The 20,569-nt window shown below is 36.8% G+C and overlaps 1 long non-coding RNA gene across 1 annotated transcript in view; it reads right to left on the bottom strand.

Moving 5' to 3' along the window:
- Window positions 1-20,008, bottom strand: part of LOC148107706 (uncharacterized) — a 127,960-nt gene extending 107,952 nt beyond the window's left edge. Inside the window, exon 1 of the long non-coding RNA XR_015721723.1 lies at window positions 19,898-20,008. This is a non-coding gene — a long non-coding RNA (uncharacterized LOC148107706). The remainder of the gene's footprint in view (window positions 1-19,897) is intronic.
- Window positions 20,009-20,569: the final 561 nt, after the last annotated feature.

The following is a 20,569-nucleotide window of genomic DNA, read 5'->3' as shown; positions in this document are numbered from 1 at the left end:
ATAAGCTTAAGAATTTTGCTAAGGACATTTCCATGGAGAATGCTGCAAGTGCTTATTGGCTTATTTTTGCTATGCATGAGAGGCTACAAAAAGAAGGAACTTTTCATTTTCTAACAGAATCTACAGGTAACATTTCCAATCTGAATGTTCTGGGTTGAAAAATAAAAACTTTGCATTCTTAGCATCTTCATCTAGCAACAGGTTCTCAAAATAGAAATGGCCTGAAGGCAAAAATCAAATCCGGGACAAAAATCAAATATGAACTTAGGAATAAAATCAAGTCAATGACAAGCCGGTTAAGTTTCTTTCTAAAGATTTCAAAAGGTCTTTTTTTTTTTTTTTTTTTTTTTAAAGATTTTATTTATTTATTTGACAGAGATAGATAGCCAGCGAGAGAGGGAACACAAGCAGGGGGAGTGGGAGAGGAAGAAGCAGGCTCATAGGGGAGGAGCCTGATGTGGGGCTCGATCCCATAACACCAGGATCACGCCCTGAGTCGAAGGCAAACGCTTAACCGCTGTGCCACCCAGGCACCCCATGATTTCAAAAGGTCTTAAGGCAGTGCTTCTCAAACCCTCTCAGACAAAAAAGGGGGCTTCTAAATGATTTTAAAGACATGGCTTGTACACACTGTCCCCCAGAAGAAAGAACTTCTGGAGATGCTGAGTAGTAAATTGTTTCATGGCTTCCTGGCTCTAGGAAGTTGGGTCTATCTTACAGAGATTTGTGAAAAAGAGTACTTGTAATTTAAATTTTAAAGGGTCCTCAACATTTTTAAAGAAATTATAAATTCGGTCTAAAAGGGACAAAGACAGTACAAAATGCAAATAAGCCTCTGAATTCCAAAACTTCTAACATGAGGAAGCAGACTTGAGAAAATTGCCCAGATGAAAACATTGACCTTTTGTTATGGAAAGTTAATTACAGATTACAAAATGAAGCAACAGGAAGAACCATTCTAAGGTGATGTGGAACAGAAAGGAGCCCCAACCAATTTACATCTCCCACCCCAGGGCAGAAGGTGAGGTTGGTGCTAAATGCTTGACTGGATCTCAAAATTCCTGTGAATTACTGAGTACTTTGTCTCCAGTTGGCCCCACCCTGCTCTCACACAAACATTTGTGTGGGAATATCTATTGCATTCCTTGTTTCCCTGCCTAACCATTAATGTTTGGTGGATTTGGAAAAGAAAACATGTTTTTTTAGTTCTAGTATTTTCTCAAAGTAATGGAATTTTACCAAGAAGTCTTATTACTAGGACATAATTTAGATGATGAGATCCAGAACCTCAGGCCTGACTTGAAGCACTGATGGGATGAGATGTTTAAAGGTCCAGGGTAGGGGGTGAATGTATTTTACATGTGGGAGGAATGCAAATCATTACGGTACAGAGGGAACACTACTAGATTCCAGTGAATCATGCCTTCCACTATTTATGATCTCAATAAGCACAGTCTCATGTAATGCCCTCCTCCTTGAATCTAGGCTAGTCCTGCAACTTCTTTTGACCAAGAAATTGTGTTATAAATGACACTAGTCAGCTCCTAGCCTAGAACTTAAGAAGATCTCACAGCTTCCTTGTTTTGTGTGCCCTTGGGAACCCTGACTACCACTCCACCTCCATGTAAGAAGTCATGCTATTTTGATGGAAAGACCACAAAAAGAACCAAAAGAAGAGGCTATGTAGACAAAGTCCTGGAGACCTGGAAAGAAAGCATCATGTGACCTGAAAAATGCATCCACATGAGGGACCCACTGCAAGATAAAGCAGAAGCCTAGCTTAGACTGAGAATCATGAACAAATAAAAGGGCTGTTGCTTAAACCAACAAGTTTTGGAGTGTGTTGTCACACAGTAATAGATAAATGAAACAAGAATCATACTGTAGAAATGCGGAGTAAAGTCCCATCTCACCAGCTGAAGGAATAAATTATTAAAGGAAAACAAACACATATTATAAATATATGTCTATTCCATAAATGTCTTTGTCCGTATTTGTGGATGTACTTATACATATGCATATGAGTGTGTGTATATAATTAGATATATATTATTAAGAATACAGACCGCGTGTCCAAGCTTGATTAACTTCATTAACTCATTACTAAAGTTAGTCTGCCAGTTGATTCAAATCCATTTCATCAGGGGCGCCTGGGTAGCGCAGTCGTTAAAGCGTCTGCCTTCGGCTCAGGGCGTGATCCCGGCGTTCCGGGATCGAGTCCCACATCGGGCTCCTCGGCTAGGAGCCTGCTTCTTCCTCTCTCACTCGCCTGCTGTGTTCCCTCTCTCGCTGGCTGTCTCTCTGTCACATAAATAAATAAAATCTTTAAAAAAAAAAAAAAAAAAAAAAAAACAAATCCATTTCATCAATTACAATGATCTGGTATCCATGACTACAGTATCTCGGCACCCTTTTAAAATAACAGAATTATACTTACTTTTAATTTTAGCATATGTAAAATTGCAGAAAACAAAATTCAAAAACACCAATACAACCACAACTAGTCCCTCTTAATCCACTGCACAGCACTTTCCACCCTGAACACATAAAAAGGTTGAAAACTAACATCAATTCATCTTTTCTTTTTTTCACATAAAGGAATTGTTAAGATATTTCTGTTATAAAAAGAACAGAGTCCTATGTTAGCTTTTTGCTTACACCCCCTCCAGTTATAAATTTGTCTTTACTAATAATTAAGCACATCTGTGAAAAAAATTAACCCTCTCAATATTGGTGAACCACCATTCCCAAAGGACTGACAATTAGCCTATGCTTTTCTGGGAATGAAAAGAGAATAGTCACCACAGTCCATTGATTTTACTGTGGATAACCTCAAAATTTCTCCTTCCAATCACGGCTATAATTACTTATATACCTGACTTCATTCCCTTCTCTCATTATCTTTTTCTTTCTCTTCAGTATAATCCAGCTGCCATTTTCATGACATTTTCTGGACTGATCACTATAAGAGTGAGATCTGAAAGCCATGGAGGGGGCAAACACTGAGTAGTCATTCTAATACAAGAATTCATTCATTCTATTAATGGAACTAAAATGGTGACTTCCTATGTAACATCTAGTCATTTCCTAAGTTAAGAAAGTAATATTAATCAATTTTAAGCTATTTATGAAACAAATTTAATAAAAATCATAATTCATACACAACCATTAATCTTTATAACCTTCTTACAAAGCAGGCATTTTTTTCCCATATCATTTGTGAGAAAGCTAAGTTTTACCAAAACTAAGTGACTTGCCACATTATACAAGTCTTAATCTGGTATTTGAACCTTTTCTCCCAGACTCCAAAATACAGGCTTTTGTACAGTACTCACCTATTCTAATACATGATTTAATGCCTTCAGACTTCAACATAGCAAATCTTAACGCTTACAGCTTTAAGAGTCCACAGAAATTTTAAAAAACTTGAATTAAAGGTGAAACTTAAAATAATTCTTTACCCAGTCAGTTCAAATGATACTATGTAGTATCTAGTAATAAAATGTAAAAGTAAATAAATACCCAAGCTATTCTACACTGTTAGCATTATTCTTTGCCTTTGTCAAGAAACTTTATAAATCTCACTTTATCCTTCTAAATCTTTGTGGTTTCCTCTCACCATTTTCCTAACTTCGAGGAAGGGAATGAAAAGAAAGAAAACAAGTGATTTCCTTAGTATACATACTATAGCACTTAGAAAAATCAGATTCATAACAACAACTACAACTAATTAGTACCAAAACATCTGGATCAAAAGTGAAAACTTCAACCAAACATCTATATATTTAGAAGCATCTGTACAATTGACCAAATGACTGGATTTTCACTAATCATTTAGGAAGTACATAAATAACACCCCCTCTGCTACACATTGTCTGGTTACTGGAATATTAAATATGTAACCAGGAATGCTGCCTATTGTACGTGAGACAAGAGAGGTCAAATTAGGGCCACTTTTTTGAGAAAACGGAAGGCAATTTTAGATATTGGGCTTTGTGTACAGCCTTTTCTGATTTAACCCTAATCATATCATGTACTTTGATCTAGAAAAATGGCTCTCAAACCACATCCCGTTAGGCTACACAGACAATTCTACAGCACTCCGTTCTAATCAATCAACTCCCACTTTCCAAAGGAAACGTTACTCTATTATGAAAATTGCCACTTTGCACCTTATCTTCTGGTGGGTATGTATGTGAACTATGCAAAATTACAATAAAAACACAATTATAAGTGAACATTACTTGAAGCACAACATCTCCGGACCTTATAATAGAGTCTTTAAAAGTCTCACATACTATTGCTGCAAATAAGTTTACTAACAGTAAGCACACAACAAATAAATTATGATTAAGGTAAATCAATAGTTATTTATGGTTGAAAAGCAATCAAAGCAGCAATTCAAAACTATTTTCAATTCAAAACAATACTGATATCAAAGCATCATTTCCCCAAATTGTGGGGATTCTAATTTTCCCCTCATAACACATATTAGGAGCTTCACAGGGTAATATGGTACAACAGTCAGACTTCTTCCCTCACTTTTTAAGTATGACTTTGAATAAAGCACAGAGTTCTCTAACCATGCTTGTTCATCAGAAAAGCAAACGTGAAACAGAAACATGACATGACATTATGGGACTGACTGATGTATTAGTCTCAATCCCCCATTCCTCCCTTCTTCCTTATATTTGCCAAGGCATTATCATGGACAACGTGTATTTCTTCTTCACTTGATTCTGGGCTTGACTACTTAAACTTTCATTGGCCCATGGAATGAGGTAGAAATCAATGCTAAATTTTGAGCCTAGGCCTTGAGAACGCTTATGTGCTTCTTGTGTCCTTTTTAAACTGTCAACACCATGAGAAGAAAAAAGTTATTTAATCTGTCACACTCTCCAGTAATAATTGTCTACTTGCATGGATATCGTATAAGAATTCTCACACATTATTTGGCATTAAGCATTATCCTTATCCTTATACCGTGACGTTATATTCAACACACTCATGTACAAATGCCAAGCCCTTCAGTAAATGGAGGCCAATAGTCAGCTTTTCATTTCAATCAGTATCAATAACTAATGAAAACTTTTTAATGGAGAATAAGCTATTTTAGGGAAACTTTGAGATAGAACCTAAATAAAGCAGGCCATGGAGCTAATTTCATTTGTAAAGCACCAGAGACTGAGCCACCGTGTGTGTGTGTGTGTGTGTGTGTGTGTGTGTGTGTGCGCGCGCGTTAATACTTAATATATTCATATGGATTTTCCGTGAACCTCCTTCAGGTACTCTGTACTTTAAAGAATGTTACTTCTTTTGATTCCATATAGCCAACTATGAGACAAATCTGTGATTTCTAATAATATATGCATCAAGAAAACTTTGGCAATATAAATATTTATTATGCTGTAGCATGAGGAATGAATATAAAAGAATCTCAATTCAGTCATAACTGTACTCCCAGTCGAAGTGTGACAGTAAATCCAGAGATGAAATGAAAGATTTGTGGAGATGGCAGTTTGGCAGGCACATGTTACTGCCATATTGTTAGTCTTGCGGCACAGTGGGTCCCATTGTTTTTCTTTATGCCATTTACTCACATATATTTGCTTTGGTTTCCAAGTATAAGAAAAAGTGGGTTTTTTTCCAACTGCATGTTATTAGCTGGTGCTATTTCATATTGGATGTGGTTATGAATCAATCAGTAAACACGTCTCTTGACTGAGTGTAGGTTATACATAGATGATCATGAGCAGTGACGTTAAAGTAGCGGGCATCCAGGCTGAGCCTAAGGAGCGCCCCTAATAAAGCAGTGCAGCTAGTGGCCCAAGGTGTCAATTTGCATGAACTGATTTATAGGAAGGAGGAAAACTACTAGATTCAGCGGTGGTTTTGATTTGGTGAAATAGGGAATGAAGAAGAAAGTGTGGTGCGTGTGAAGAAAGCATGGTGCATCAGGGCACCTTGGTGGCTCAGTCGTTAAGCGTCTGCCTTCAGCTCAGGGCGTGATCCCAGCGTTCCAGGATCGAGCCCCACATCGGGCTCCTCCACTGGGAGCCTGCTTATTCCTCTCCCCCTCCCCCTGCTTGTGTTCCCTCTCTCGCTGGCTGTCTCTGTCAAATAAATAAATAAATAAAATATTGAAAAAAAAAAGAAAGCATGGTGTAAGTCTCCAGGCCTTTCCTTAAGAATTAACCACATGAAAATAGTGGGTGGGGTTAAAGATGTGGCGCTGTTTCACTTGAGACTCAAAGACCTGAGAACCACAACCAGAGCAGCATCAGTACTCAAGGAGCAAAGGGAGACCTGAGAACAGAATCCATCCCTATGGGGTGGGCAATGTTAAGAGATGGCACCCTCGGCACATATGTGTCACTGGCAGGCAGAGACCAGAAGTGGTGGGGCAATGCTGCAGAGCACGTACAGCAGGAGGCAGAGCCAGTGAGAACGGCATGTTGAGCTCTTATCAGAAAACCTCGAAGGACACTCAGAAATCACTACTTGAGAATTTGAGTTACACAGCAAGTTCTCTGCTACTACACAAGTGGGGCACTGTGAAATTTGTTGCCAGTGTGACCTCACAGCTGTTGAGGCCTGGGGAAACAGGTCTCTGCCTTCAAAGGGCTCGTCATGTAATAGGGATGACAGAATAATACACAGGAAAAGATAACATAATGCAAATGCTCCTTGAGAGACACAGACAACAATTACTCTGGGATCAGAGAAGAGATAAGAGAGATAAATATGATCAAAGCTTCAACGGTGGGTTTCATTTTACATGCTGCATGCAACAAATATTAAATATTAGAATTGGGAAGCCCCTACATCCCTTTCCCTCCCTCTAGGGTTCTGCAACCTGCCTACCTATGCCCAAGGCATTCTGTATCATTAATGTACCTAATTCTGAATGGTACTTATATGTTTTCCTGCCTATCTAAAGCCAGACTGCAAATTCTGGCATATAAAGGATTGTCTTTATTATTGGCATCTAATTTTTTTTTGTATTACATAGTAGCTATTATCACTTAATTATTGAAAATAATGAATACTCATAAAAGGAACCTAAATACATTAATTTCGACAAGCACAAATCTATAGGTTATCATGGCCATAACTAGCTTATCCGGAAATACTGATTGCCTGTAGAAGATCTTCAGATTTCAGATATTCAACAAAACCTTCCATTTGACAACTGAATTTGACAGGCTGAAATGCAAGACCTCTTGATTCCAATAAGTCACCACCTTATATCTACAGTCCAATAAAACTTGGATAAATTTCTGTGATAGCAAGTGTGAGGAGATGGAAGCTGTAATCTTCTGCACTTGTAGACCCCAAAGTTTCCACAAAGGACAGAGAGGCCCAGTTGGGTAACAGTGCTCCATAAATTTCCTTTCACTATTAAAATACCCAATTATTCTTCTACTTCAATGTTCTTAATGCCTGGAGTTGACATGAATGTTTTCATGCAAGTTCATCAGGAAAACTATTTTTAAAAATTTTTTAAATAAATAAATAAACAAAACTATAACATAGGCAAAAATCTCTCTACAAAGCTATTCATTCTCTTTTGTTACTTGGAGGCTCCTGCCAGTGTATGCTTTCAAAACAACTTAAGTGTCCCTTAATCATAAATCCAACCTTTGGGCCCACTAACTTCACATTGCCCCTCCCCAGCAGCCATTACCCGCTCAGACTTGCCAGAGCCCAACAGCATTTGCCTTCATTTATGGCAAAGTGAATGAAGTGAAAATAGATGCTATTAACTAGTCTGGTCTGAACCTGAGAACTTGGGAGACACAGGGCTGCAGAAGTAGAGAGATTTATTACAATCTTTTAATTTTCCTCTATTAGTTGGATACACAGGCAATAGTTAAAGGAAATTATATGTCTCCCAAGAAGGTACTTAAGTGTTCTAGGAGTTTAAAAAAACATTTAGGTATTTGTCTTACGGACATCCCACTTTTTCTCTTTTAATTCACCTAGCTGATAGCTTATAAAAAGTGGCCCTGGTCTCATGCTTTCCCATTTAAGAATTTTAGAGAAATGGCCATCTTTCATTTAATAAACTATCCATCTAGCTCACATAATTTTAGTTAACTAGGTCTATTTCTCTTCCATTTGTGCATAATAGTAATGATTTTCTCATCTATCCACTGGCCTCTCTGCCTGTTTTTCCTTTATGGAAATCTTTTTTAATCCTGCTGATTATTAATTCTGAATTGCAATGATACTTAATTCAACCACAAGAACACATATGATGTACTTAATGGTCACAAATGGCCATGATCTCTCTACTTTTTAAATATGACACACTTAACAGTATGTCATCCTCAAGTGTGCCAGAGTACTGACTTGGTACCCAATTCAGCAACAGGAGAGTCTCCTTTAGACTCGTTTTTCTATTCCAAACAATGGTGCTCATTGTTTCTTACCAAGTTGAACCCAGGTGTTCACCAGGTAGAAACAAACAAATATCTGTTATCCTTGACAAGCTCTTAGATTTACAAATTGTGTTCATTTCTTTAATTTGTCAGTATTAATGTCAGGAAGCATCTGTAGAATTTATAGAAATGACCCCCTTGAGTTTATCAAAGATAAAACACTCAAAAATGTCAAACCTTGTTTTAGGCAGTTGCTATCTGAATCCTGGTGTTGGGAGGGAGGTCTGAAGAGGGAAGGGAGTTGGAATGATTAAGTAGGCTAAGGACAGGAACCTTGTGAAGTAAGTGAAAACAGATGGGACTTACAGTTTAGCATTGCTCATTTTAAATGTCACTGCTGGTCAATGATTTGTTTCTGTATCACATAATATTTATTATTGATAACCAGTTAGAGATTTAGGTAACTCAGATTCCCAGAAGGCAGAGAAAAAAAAGAGTGCATGTAAAAACTAGTGAAATCTGAATAAGGTCTGTATTTGAGTTAATATAATTGTACCAGTGTCAATTTCCTGGTTTTGACAATGTATTATGTTTATGTAAGATTTTTATCATTGGGGAAAACTGAGTGAACCATACACAGAAACTCTCTGTATTATATGTGTAACTTCTTTTAAGCCTTAATCTATTTCAAAATAACAAGTATTTTAAAAAATGAAGAACACAGGCTATCAAAGAGGAAAAAAAAAGATTCTCAGAGAATGGTAAGGGTGGCCAGTCACTTAACCTTTAAAAACAATGAGCAACAGATATTGGTGAAGAATATAAGTGGCAACCTTCTTTTACTTTTCTTTTTTAATCTTTCAAATGTTTTAGGTTTAAAACAGCATTTGCATTTCATTAGCTATTGCCATCCCCGTAAATAGAACCAGATTTGACAACACTGCTAATAAGGAGTTGGTCTTCTTAACCTAAAACATATCTTAATGTTTTTGATCTTTACATCATTTTTTTATTGTGACTCAGGGCATGATTTGACAGCTCTTTCAGTATTCAACATTCTTACCTAGTGGCAACAGAGCAGGTCTTCATATTTGCCAAGGTCTTTCTTGAAAGCACTTGCTTTGCATTGTAAAGATAAGACAAAGGTGGGAGACTTAAAGATTAAAATACTTTTGAATAAAGTTTGACAACTGCCAATCTCCACAATACCAAAATATTTCCTTATTTCTGAAATCACTAAAATATGACACAGATCAGCACTTTCTCACATTTGCCCCGAACTGTGAATTCTCCCCACCTCCAACAATATACGCTCTTCCCACCATCGACATGAGACACACAGATATTTTGTTTCCTCCACAGCCCAAATGCTTAGATTAGAAGATATGTAACAACTGAGAAATAATTACCAGTTTCTTTATACTAGGGATGTTTGAAATACTGTATTGAGATTTTTCCCAGATCCTACTTCATTTTCTTTAAAGCTATAACGTCATCTTCAGACAGTCACCCCCATGCACCTGGGGGTGGGTATTTTGTAGTTCCTTAGAGTATAGATTTCTAGTTAGCTTTTTTGCGTGTTTTTCTTTTGCTGTGAACTCTTCTCCTTTGCATTCAGAAATATTTCTTGAGCAGTTAATATGCATTCTCTGCAGCTTCTGAGATGAGTAGACTGAAGCCCTCCCCTATCCTACAAAACAGATTTTCTATTATATTGCTAAGAAATTAACAGCTAAAGTTGTAATACAGCACCTATTTTGCTCATCTGAGAATTTTAATACCTCGCTCCAAAGAAGAATAATGTCAACATTATCTTACATTTTTTTTCAATCCTATACCTTTTTTGGGGGGAAGTGATTCTTCCGATTTAAATTTATTTAATTTTCACAACAATTCTACTAGGAATTGGGATAGCCACTTGAAAGATGATGCAGCTGAGCTCCAAGAGAGAACATGATTTGCCTTTTTTTATATACCTAGACAGTGCTAGAATCCAAAAAATGATTCAGATGTCTTTCAGCCCTGTGTTTCTAACACTAGGCTACAGGCATTGCGAACAGGCTGATGATGGATGTCTGTGCATTAGAACAATGGGACCGCTCTCTGGCAACCCATGCCACAGACCAAACATTCCTAATTAAGATGTTGTCATTTTACCTAGGGGAAAAGCTTTGGCCACATTCCAACATGCCCATAAATAAGAAAGACTACTAGAAATATGAGAAAGAATAGTTCCAAGCAAAAGTATCCTTCCATGATTAAGAACATAATTCAACATACTACCCAAACTGATTTATGGGTGCACTGTACCAGGCTACTTTGTATTTCAGCCCTTTGTGCAGTGTACCTTCTGCTGGCCAAATTTGAAGCTACGTTTTTTAAGCCGGAAATTGAATTCATTTACTCAAAGAATATCCCATTTTTTCTTCCAAAATTTATCAGCTTTTTTCTAATGAAGAATTACTAAAATTTTTGTTTACATATCTACCCTTTTATTCTCAATGCCATCCACTAACACACAAGCACATGCATAGCCCCATTCAATACCTGATTCTACCTTTTATTTTTGGTGAAAAATATGTTATATTGTACTCCTTTAGGAAAAGATAAAAGAAAACCTTTTCAATATGAGATCCAAATGAACTCCCTTAGTTTCACTGCAGATATGGCATTCCACATCTTCCCACTTCATGCATATTTCCTGTTCTTAGCTTCTTTCCGTTAGATCCTGCTGAGTTGTACATCAGCAACGAGCATGAATTTATTTCACTATTTAATCAGACAATTCTACCATGAAAATCATGAACATAAAACAGTGACCCGCTATGGAATTTCTTTTCTAAAAACATATCCATATCATGTTTTAAAATATACAGAATATAATAAGCTGACTGGTCAACTCTGTATTTAGGGCATTAAAAGAAACATCTATGTCTTTTTCTTTTATGAGCACAATCCCATGGATGCCATAACATTAAAGAGGATTCCTAGGGAAATCTGCAGCTGAAGAAAAAGGAGCACTGAATTACTTCAAACTAGGAGTCCTGACCTTGTGCTTTTGCAATCTCCCCACAGGAATCCAGGTTCACAGTCCTAAATCAGATGAGTCTGACGGTCTTTGCCTCATTCCATATGGAGGGCAGAGCACCTCGTGTGTGTCATAATATTAGTGCAACTGGAAATTCCCTTCAGAAGGAAGCCAGTGTCTTCTCCACAGCCACTGTCAGTTAACTATGCATGCCTAATTACTCCTTCACTGATTAGCAGCAAGAAAATCCCTGTCTGGACTGTGGAAGTGTTTCTAACGGCAACAGTCACAGACAGTGGCTGCTTTGGTATAGTGAGCTGCAATATTATCAGGCTGGGGACAGGCTCTGCCAGCAGGAGCAATAGACCTTTGACAGTGAAGATATCTGGCCCCAAGAACCTCCTTCCCTTATCCTCTGATACGCTGACATAATCCTCCAAACCTTTAGGAAGGTCTCAGCTGTCCCATATAGGCGTATTTCTCTCTTGACCTTAGAAGGGAAGGCTGAAATGCAGTACCTAGACATCTGTGCACGATCCTCAGCTTGGAGTGCCAAGCCCCTCAGCTTCAATGCCTCCTCCGCTTCTTCCTCTGCAGGCAATTGAGTGAAATAAGAAAGCCTTCACTTTTATTAGTACCTCTCTATTTGGCTTTTAAAAAATATGATTCTTTTTATGATGCATGGTACTTACTCACTTTAGTTTGCCTCCTGTAAAATGATAAAACACATTAACTTGCTCTATTCCCTTTGTTGTTTGAGCAATAACATTCCTTAGATTTCATGTGGCAGTTCCTAGGCATTTATGATAGGGAAGAAAAATATTAACGATAATGAATAGAGATATAAATCACTGTGGCTATGGCACCTTGACATTTGTTTTCCTTAAACTCAAATCCACAAGTTTTCCAGAAACTGAGGGCTTGCAGCTCTGGAGCCATGAGTCAACTTTGCTCCCATGGAGCGAGGGGGGGTAAAGAATTAAAGATGTGAGAGACAGCCTGGAGTTGTTTTTAGAGTCTTGGTCTCTGTAGAAGAATTGAAAACTATTTACACCTGTTCCTAAACATGCAGGCTGCCATTGTCCCTGCTCTGGGACAATCTGCCTAAAGACTTTTGGAAGTTTCCATGGTAATTCAGAATGAAATATCTCCTCTCTCTTCCAGGAGTTAATGGCAGAAACACTGTGGAATTACAACCTTGGTTAGGGACCGAGGAACAAGACAAGACTTTACCATAAGAATCTATAGAATTAACATCCCTCTGTTCTCTTTTAGTGCCTAGTGAAATGATACATAGAAGGAAAACAAGAACTGTGTATTTACTGAAAGATAGTTAAATAAATACAGGGTTAAAATGGGAGACACCTCAGAGCAAGTAAAGAAGAGATCCAAAGATGCTGTCTCAGTGTTTTTTTTTAGGGTGAATACTGCCCTATTATATATAATACTTCTTAGATGATCATTAGTCCATGTTTTTGATTATTATTATCCCAGCATCTTTGGGTTCATAAGAGGAGGTATTTCACTGGAAAGGAATTTTTTTTTAAAGAGTTGTGAGAAAAGTAGCTATTCAAAAGCTTGGAAGAACACAAATCAATCCCAGAAGAACACTTTAATCTTTGCCAAAAAGGGAGGTAAAATAATCTCCCAGGTGGCATTTTCTGAGTTTTCATAGCTCTGAAATTCCTACAGGGGCTGAAGAGATCTTTGCTTTATTGCAGACAGATGGACTGGGAATGGCCAACAAAATCCATTAAAATCAATAGTTAGCAGAGGCTGAGATGCCTTTGGCAGTGTAAGTACTCTGCCAACAAAGGCAGCTAGAATAAGCCTTGCTCACCAAACCTTTTGCTGAAGACAACTTGCTAGTTAAATTCTAAGGCAGAGTGGGAAGAAAGTCAGTTTAGATGTTAATGGAAAGGTGGAAAAAGTATAACAGTTTTCCTTTTAATACACAGTTAGGCTAAACGTTATTTTAAAGCACAGACTAAAAGTTGCCTCTCTGGTGGGGGATGCTGACAGTGGGGGAGGCTGTGCATGCACTGATGCCAGAAGTATAAGGGAAATCGCTGTACCTTCTCTGCAATTTTGCTGTGAACCTAATATTGCTTTTAAAAATAAAGCCTATAGAAAGACAGACAGAGAAAGAAAAGGAAGGAAGGAAGGGAAAGAAGGAGGGAGAAGGGAAGAAAGAGACTGTTTCTAACAGGAACATGAAAAAGTAAATGGGTTAATTCGAACAGCAAGAATATGGTTCATGTTGTGGTTTTTTGTTTGTTTGTTTGTTTGTTTGTTTTTCCAGTTTTACTACTGAATTCTCCTTGTTCCTAATAGGCAGGTTCAGGACCTATTCACCACTTTGAAGGTATCATGAATAAAATCCTGAACTGGGAATGAAATGTGCATATTTAACTTAGTAGAGTTAGAAAGCATTAACAACTGACACTTAGGGGCGCCTGGGTAGCGCAGTCATTAGGCGTCTGCCTTCGGCTCAGGGCGTGATACCGGCGTTCCGGGATCGAGTCCCACATCGGGCTCCTCCGCTGGGAGCCTGCTTCTTCCTCTCCCATTGCTTGTGTTCCCTCTCTTGCTGGCTGTCTCTCTGTCACATAAATAAATAAAATCTTAAAAAAAAAAAAAAACTGACACTTAAGAAAAGACTAACATGTTATTTGTATGTGAACACTGAATGAGTGGTAACAATGTATTGTCTGTGTATATATTTAGCAAGAACATTGACCTATTAACCTGGCCCCCAAAATTGAGCTACTGGCAACCCAGAACACTTGGAGGCAGGATATCCTGAATCCTCTAAGGATGTACCAAAAAAATATTTACAATAAAGATAAAATGGACTAAAAAGAATTCAGGGGATGAGAATAATTAGATTTTATCCTTTTAAGTGCTGTTTATTTGGTTAATATTCTTAATTATTCTGACAATGAGGTTTATATGGCAAGACTTCCCTAAACCATAATTCAAATTTAGACAAACCATACAGTGAAATGGGGATATTAAAAATAAATTTTCAAATATGATTTATTGATGATAAATCAGTTTTCTTATATTACTAATGTTTTTATATTGTATTATATTGTTTATGTATCAATTACATTACAAAATCCAGTTTTATTCAAATGTATTTTCAAGAATTATTTCTAAAAGTTAAAATGTATCTGAGTACAAGAAAGTAAAAATTTTCAAAAATGTCTGTATTTATTTCCAAACACTAAAAAGATAGCAAACAAAATGGTTACTTTATAACATACTAAAGTAATTTGAACAGTTTCTTAACTCTATCTGTATTTTTATGAAAAATCTATTTTTTTCAATACAGTCTTATTTTTATTCTTTATCATAAAATTGCCTGTAATTCCTTTCAAAGTTTGTCTTATGGATAATAAATGTGTAATTTAAAAATATTCAATTGATGATTTCCTATAGCCTGTCCTACTTAATATTTTTGAATTGAGAAAATGATCTTTCAGGTTCTAGGATAACTAGTAAATTCAGATAATATTATGGTGAATGAAGAATATTCTAAATTTTACCAGTATTTATATTGACATGTGTGGCTATTTCACTCAAAATATTTTCACAGCTGCCTTTTTTCATCTATCATATTAATATGTGTTAGTATTTCACTCAAATATGTTTACAGATACTGCTTTATTTCCAGAAATTTTTATACCAGTTGCTTCTAATTATGCTTTAAAAAAATGTATTTCATGAATTTTAGAAGTCTCAAAGCTATAGGCCTTTAGATGAAAAATAAACTTATCCAATTAATAAAAAGAGCTCAAACTTAAAGTTTTGTCTTTAGGTTAAGATAGTCCACAGAATATTCATAGAACTTCAATATTAAATCTTACATACCATAAATGTTCTTAGTTTAATTTTTTAGCTACTTATTTGCTTCATAGGGATACCTCAATGACTTACTTAATGTCTGTATGCTTTTTTTCCCTCAAGAATTGCATTTACTAAAAGCTTAAAAACCTGAAGCTTCTACACTCCATTATCTGGTTATTTTGATTAAAAATTTGCAGCTTATCTTGAACAATATCTCGAACAAAAACTGAGAGATCTTCCTCTAAGATCAGAAACAAGACAAAGATGTCCACCCTCACCACTTCTATTCAAATTGTACTGGAAATCCTAGCTAGAGCAATCAAACAATAAAAAGAAATAAAAGGCATTCAAATTGGTAAGGTTAAAAGTAAAACTTTCACTATTTGCGGACATGATACTATATATAAAAATCCTAAAGACTCCACCAAAAAAATACTAGAATAAATAAATTCAGTAAAATCACAATATACAAAATTAATACACAGAAATCTGTCACATTTCTATACACTAGTAATTAAGTAGCATAAAGAGAATAAGAAAAGAATCCTAAGGGTGCCTGGGTGGCTCAGTCAGTTAAGCATCTGCCTTTGGCACAGGTCATGATCTTGGGGCCTGGGATCAAGCCCCACATCTGGCTCCCTGCTCAGCGGGAGTGGGCTTCTTCCTCTGTCCCCCTACCCCCCAAGGCTCATGTCCTCTCTCACTCTCTTGCTCACACTCTCATGCTCTCTCTTCCATAAATAAATAAAAATCTTAAAAAAAAAAGAAATCAATCCCATTTACAATTACACCAAAAATAAATTAAAAAAAACTAGAAATAAACATAACCAAAGAGGTGAAAAGACCTGTACTCCAAAAACTAAAAACTTGTATGAAAGAAATTGAAGATGACACAAATGGCAGGATATTCCATGTTCATGGACTATAAGAACCAACATTGTTAAAACGTCCATACTATTCAAAGCAATCTATAGATTTTAATGCCACCCTTATCAAAACACCAACAATATTTTTCACAGATCTAGAACAAATTATACCAAAATTTGTATGGAACCACAAAAGACCCTGAATAGCCAAAGTAATCTTGAGAAAGAACAAAGCTGGGGTAGCAATCCCAGATTTCAAGATATACTATAAAGCTGTAGTAATCAAAACAGTATAGTACTGACACAAAAACTAACACACAGATTACTGGAACAGAATAAAGAGCCCAGAAATAAATTTACACATATATGGTCAATTAATCTATGACAGAGGAGGCAAGAATATACAATGGGAGAAAAAAAAACAACCACTAGTCTCTTTAACAAATGGTGCTGGGAAAACTAGACAGCTACCTGGAAAAGAATGAAACCAGACCAGTTTCTTATACCATACACAAAAATAAACCTAAAATGGATTAAAGACTTAAATGTGAGACCAGAAACCATAAAACTCCTAGAAGAAAACATGGGCAGTAATTTCTTTGACATCGGCCACAGAAACATTTTTCTAGGTATGTCTCCTCAGGCAAAGAAACAAAAGCAAAATTAAACTATCGGAACTACATCAAAATAAAAAGCTTTTGAACAGCAAAGGAAACAATCAACAAAACAAAAAAGCAACCTATTGAATGGGAGAAGTTATTTGCAAATGATACATGTGATAAGCAGATAAATATCCAAAACATATAAAGAACCTATATAACTCAATGCACACACACACACACACACACACACGCCAGAAAAAAAAAATCCCATTAGAAAATGTGCAGAGGACATGAATAGACACTTTTTCCCAAGAAAACATACAGATGACCAACAGACACATGAAAAGATGCTCAACATCAGTAATCATCAGGGAAATGCAAATAAATCTATGAGATATCACCTCATACCTGTCAGAATGCCTAAAATCAAAACACAAGAAATAATAAGTGTGGTAGAGGATGCGGGAAAAAAAGGAACCCTCATGCAGTTGGTCAGAATGCAAACAGGTGCAGCCACTGTAGAAAACAGTAGAGAGGTTCCTCAAAAAATTAAAAATAGAATTACCATATGATCCAGTAACTCCACTACTAGGTACTTACCCAACAAAAATGAAAACACTAATCTGAAAGACATCTGCACCCTTATGTTTACTGTAGGATCATTTACAATAGCCAAGATACAGAAGCAACCCAAGTGTCCATCCACAGATGAATGGATAAATAACATGTGGTGTACACACATACACACACACACACACACACACACACACACACACTATGGAATATGCAGCTATAAAAAAGAATGTTATTGCCACTTGCAAAAATGGGGTGGAGGTAAGGGGTACAATGCCAATTGAACTAAGTCAGAGAAAGAGAAACACCATACAATTTCACTCATGTGTAACTGAAGAAATAAATGAACAAAGAGAGAGACAAAAAAAGAAGCATTTCTAAATACAGAAAACAAACTGGTGGTTGTGAAGAGGGGAGGGGTGGGGGTGCTGGGTGAAATAAAGGGAATTAAGAGTACATTTATTATGATGATCACTGAGTAATTATACATCAATAAAAAAGTAAATAACTGAGAAAAAAATTCCAACTTATCTTGAACAATATATTATAATTGAGTAACCCCATTTCAGAAAATATTCAGTATCACTAAAGGGCACTTTATTTGATTTTTAAAAGTAGTTATCAAAAGCTAAGACATTTCTATATTCTGGTCGATGAGGCATGGCAAAGAGAGAAAAACTGGATTGTCGTGTTTAAGTGAATTTTGTATTCCACATTACTTTAATCACAATAAGAGTCATTAATTTATTATCTATCACTATCTATCTATGTAAACTTTGACAACGGCAACTTCTCTTTAGGGTATAGGGTGCTGTGACTTGCTTGGACTAAATTATGAAGTATGTCTTTACCACAACTAAATCCAAATTAATGTCAATTATGTAGGTTTATTAACTTAGTAAAAATATATAGTTTATCAAATTTATATTTGTACTATTAATTAAAAAGCAATTAAATATGCCTTCAACGTTAAGCTTTTCAACTCCATTTGTAACAGAATGCTAGTATCAGGTGTTTTATCTTTAACAGTATGACAACTCAATAGTTTTGATTTAATGAATTGAATAAAAAATCTATCCATTCTTGGCATTAATAGCACTGATTTTCTCTTTGTTGCATCTGATGTTAATGATATAAAACTGGCATAATTTACTGTTTTTATATTCTTTCCCTAATGAAGCCAACACTTTAACAGCTATAACTGCACAAGAAAACTGAAAAAAAGAGAAATTAATTGACAAAAATTATTTGATCTAGACGAAAGACCATGTTTAACATAACGATTTTTTTTTTTTTTTAATGAGCCCTCTGTAGTGACAGAAATTAAATCTGACTCTTTATTTAGAGAAAGAGCGCTGGACGAGGGAGGGGCAGAGGGGGAGAGACAGAAGCCTGACTCCCTGGGGCGCCTGGGTGGCACAGCGGTTAAGCGTCTGCCTTCGGCTCAGGGCGTGATCCCGGTGTTATGGGATCGAGCCCCACGTCAGGCTCCTCTGCTATGAGCCTGCTTCTTCCTCTCCCACTCCCCCTGCTTGTGTTCCCTCTCTCGCTGGCTGTCTCTATATCTGTCAAAAACATAAATAAAAAATCTTAAAAAAAAAAAAAAAACACTCTTAAAAAAAAAGAAGCCTGACTCCCTGCTGAGCACGGAGCTTGAGTGCCCTGATCTCAAGTTCCAGAGATCATGACCTCAGACAAAACCAAAAGCGGGAGGCTTCAACGACTACACCACTAGGTGCCCCAAATCTGCCAGGTTTTTTTTTGTTTGTTTGTTTTTTTTTTTTTTTTTTTTTTTTTTTTAAACGTAGCTGCTGAGGTCTTCATTTTTACGTGGTCAGTTATTTCACTACATCCTCTATGGTGGATAGTAAATGTCAACAGACATTTTATGGAATTTACACATTTACATAAACTTTTTTTTGAGAAATGAAATAAAATACATATCCTTTTATTAAAGACGTGCCTTTAAAAAAATCATTGCTTGTTGAAAGGATTTAGTGAATTTAAAAATATGCTACTGAGCAATAATACATATATTTGTATTTTTACATCTTATAATGACAAAACCAGTTAACAAGTACATTCGACTATTCTCTACACAAACTACGGCACAATTGTTCAACCTCTATATTCCAAATATATTTAATGCAAAGCTATTCTCTAATTTCCCGATTCCTGTTAACATCACTAAGGAAATCAATGTTCGGCTTGCAGCTAAAGTTGCAGAGCACACAGTCTAAGGCAAAGCTGGTTGCTAAACCAAGTGTCTAGCGACGAGGAACGCAGCACCAAGGTCACTGGCCACTTGTTTTCAAAGCACTTGGTTTAATCAAGTGTCCTGTATTTTGTCCCTGAAAGAGAAGCTGAAGGTACATTTATACATGTGTACATACATGTGACTGGAAAGGGTCCAGAGAAAGAGATAGGAGTCATCTCTGTTCATCTTTCATATTTTATCGTATGTTAAAGTAGGAACTTTGTTTCCTGCACATGCATCTCATTGTGCTACATGGAAAGTGGCAACTGGAGGTCCAGTGAACTCATCCTGGCTTACTTAAAGGCAACTATTATTAATAACACAATTCAGCTCACCAACTAAGATTCTAACACCGATTCCAACGTGCATGCTCCTCCCCCAATCCAAACATTTGTCGACTCCTACAAAGACGCCTCCTGCTCCGCCAGGTCTTGAAAGGGAGAACCGAGCCGGGTTGGGGGTTGGGGGGGGGAAGCTTTCAGCGAATGGCGCCTATTTGACGTCACCTGGGCGCGACCCGACGCTCTAGCATGACTGAGGCCTCTCTATGGTGCATCTCAGAACGAGCTACGCGGGCGATTGTGGAATAAAGTGGATAAACAACCAAAAGAGAGTAAGTGCCGCCTCAAGGGGAAAAAGCCAGCACGGTGAGGCCTCTCACTGAGTCCCGCTCTCGATCGTCTTCTGGAAGAAAGTGGTTTGAGTCACCTTTGACTCCCATTTTAAAATGAAAAAATTAGGCATAAATGCCAACCTGGACTGGAAACTGGACAACAGACTTGAACTGGGATTGTTTCAGGCAAACTGGGAAGTACCTCCAGCATATTTATATAGAATCCTGACTATACAGACCATGACTGAGATTCAGTCTTGGTAAGGATGTCCTTCTTAACTCATCACTCATTAATTCCCTCTGGTTACTTAAATCGAATATATACACAGATGTATAAACATAGATGTAGTATTTTTATAGTAAAGAAATAAACAAAAAGCACCGTGTAAATACA

The sequence above is a fragment of the Ursus americanus genome, chromosome 26, assembly GCF_024610735.1.
Source record: "Ursus americanus isolate L20-20 chromosome 26, mUrsAme1.1.p, whole genome shotgun sequence".
NCBI lineage: Eukaryota > Metazoa > Chordata > Mammalia > Carnivora > Ursidae > Ursus > Ursus americanus.
Note: the sequence above shows the minus strand (reverse complement) of the source record. Positions and strands in the feature narration are given on the sequence as shown.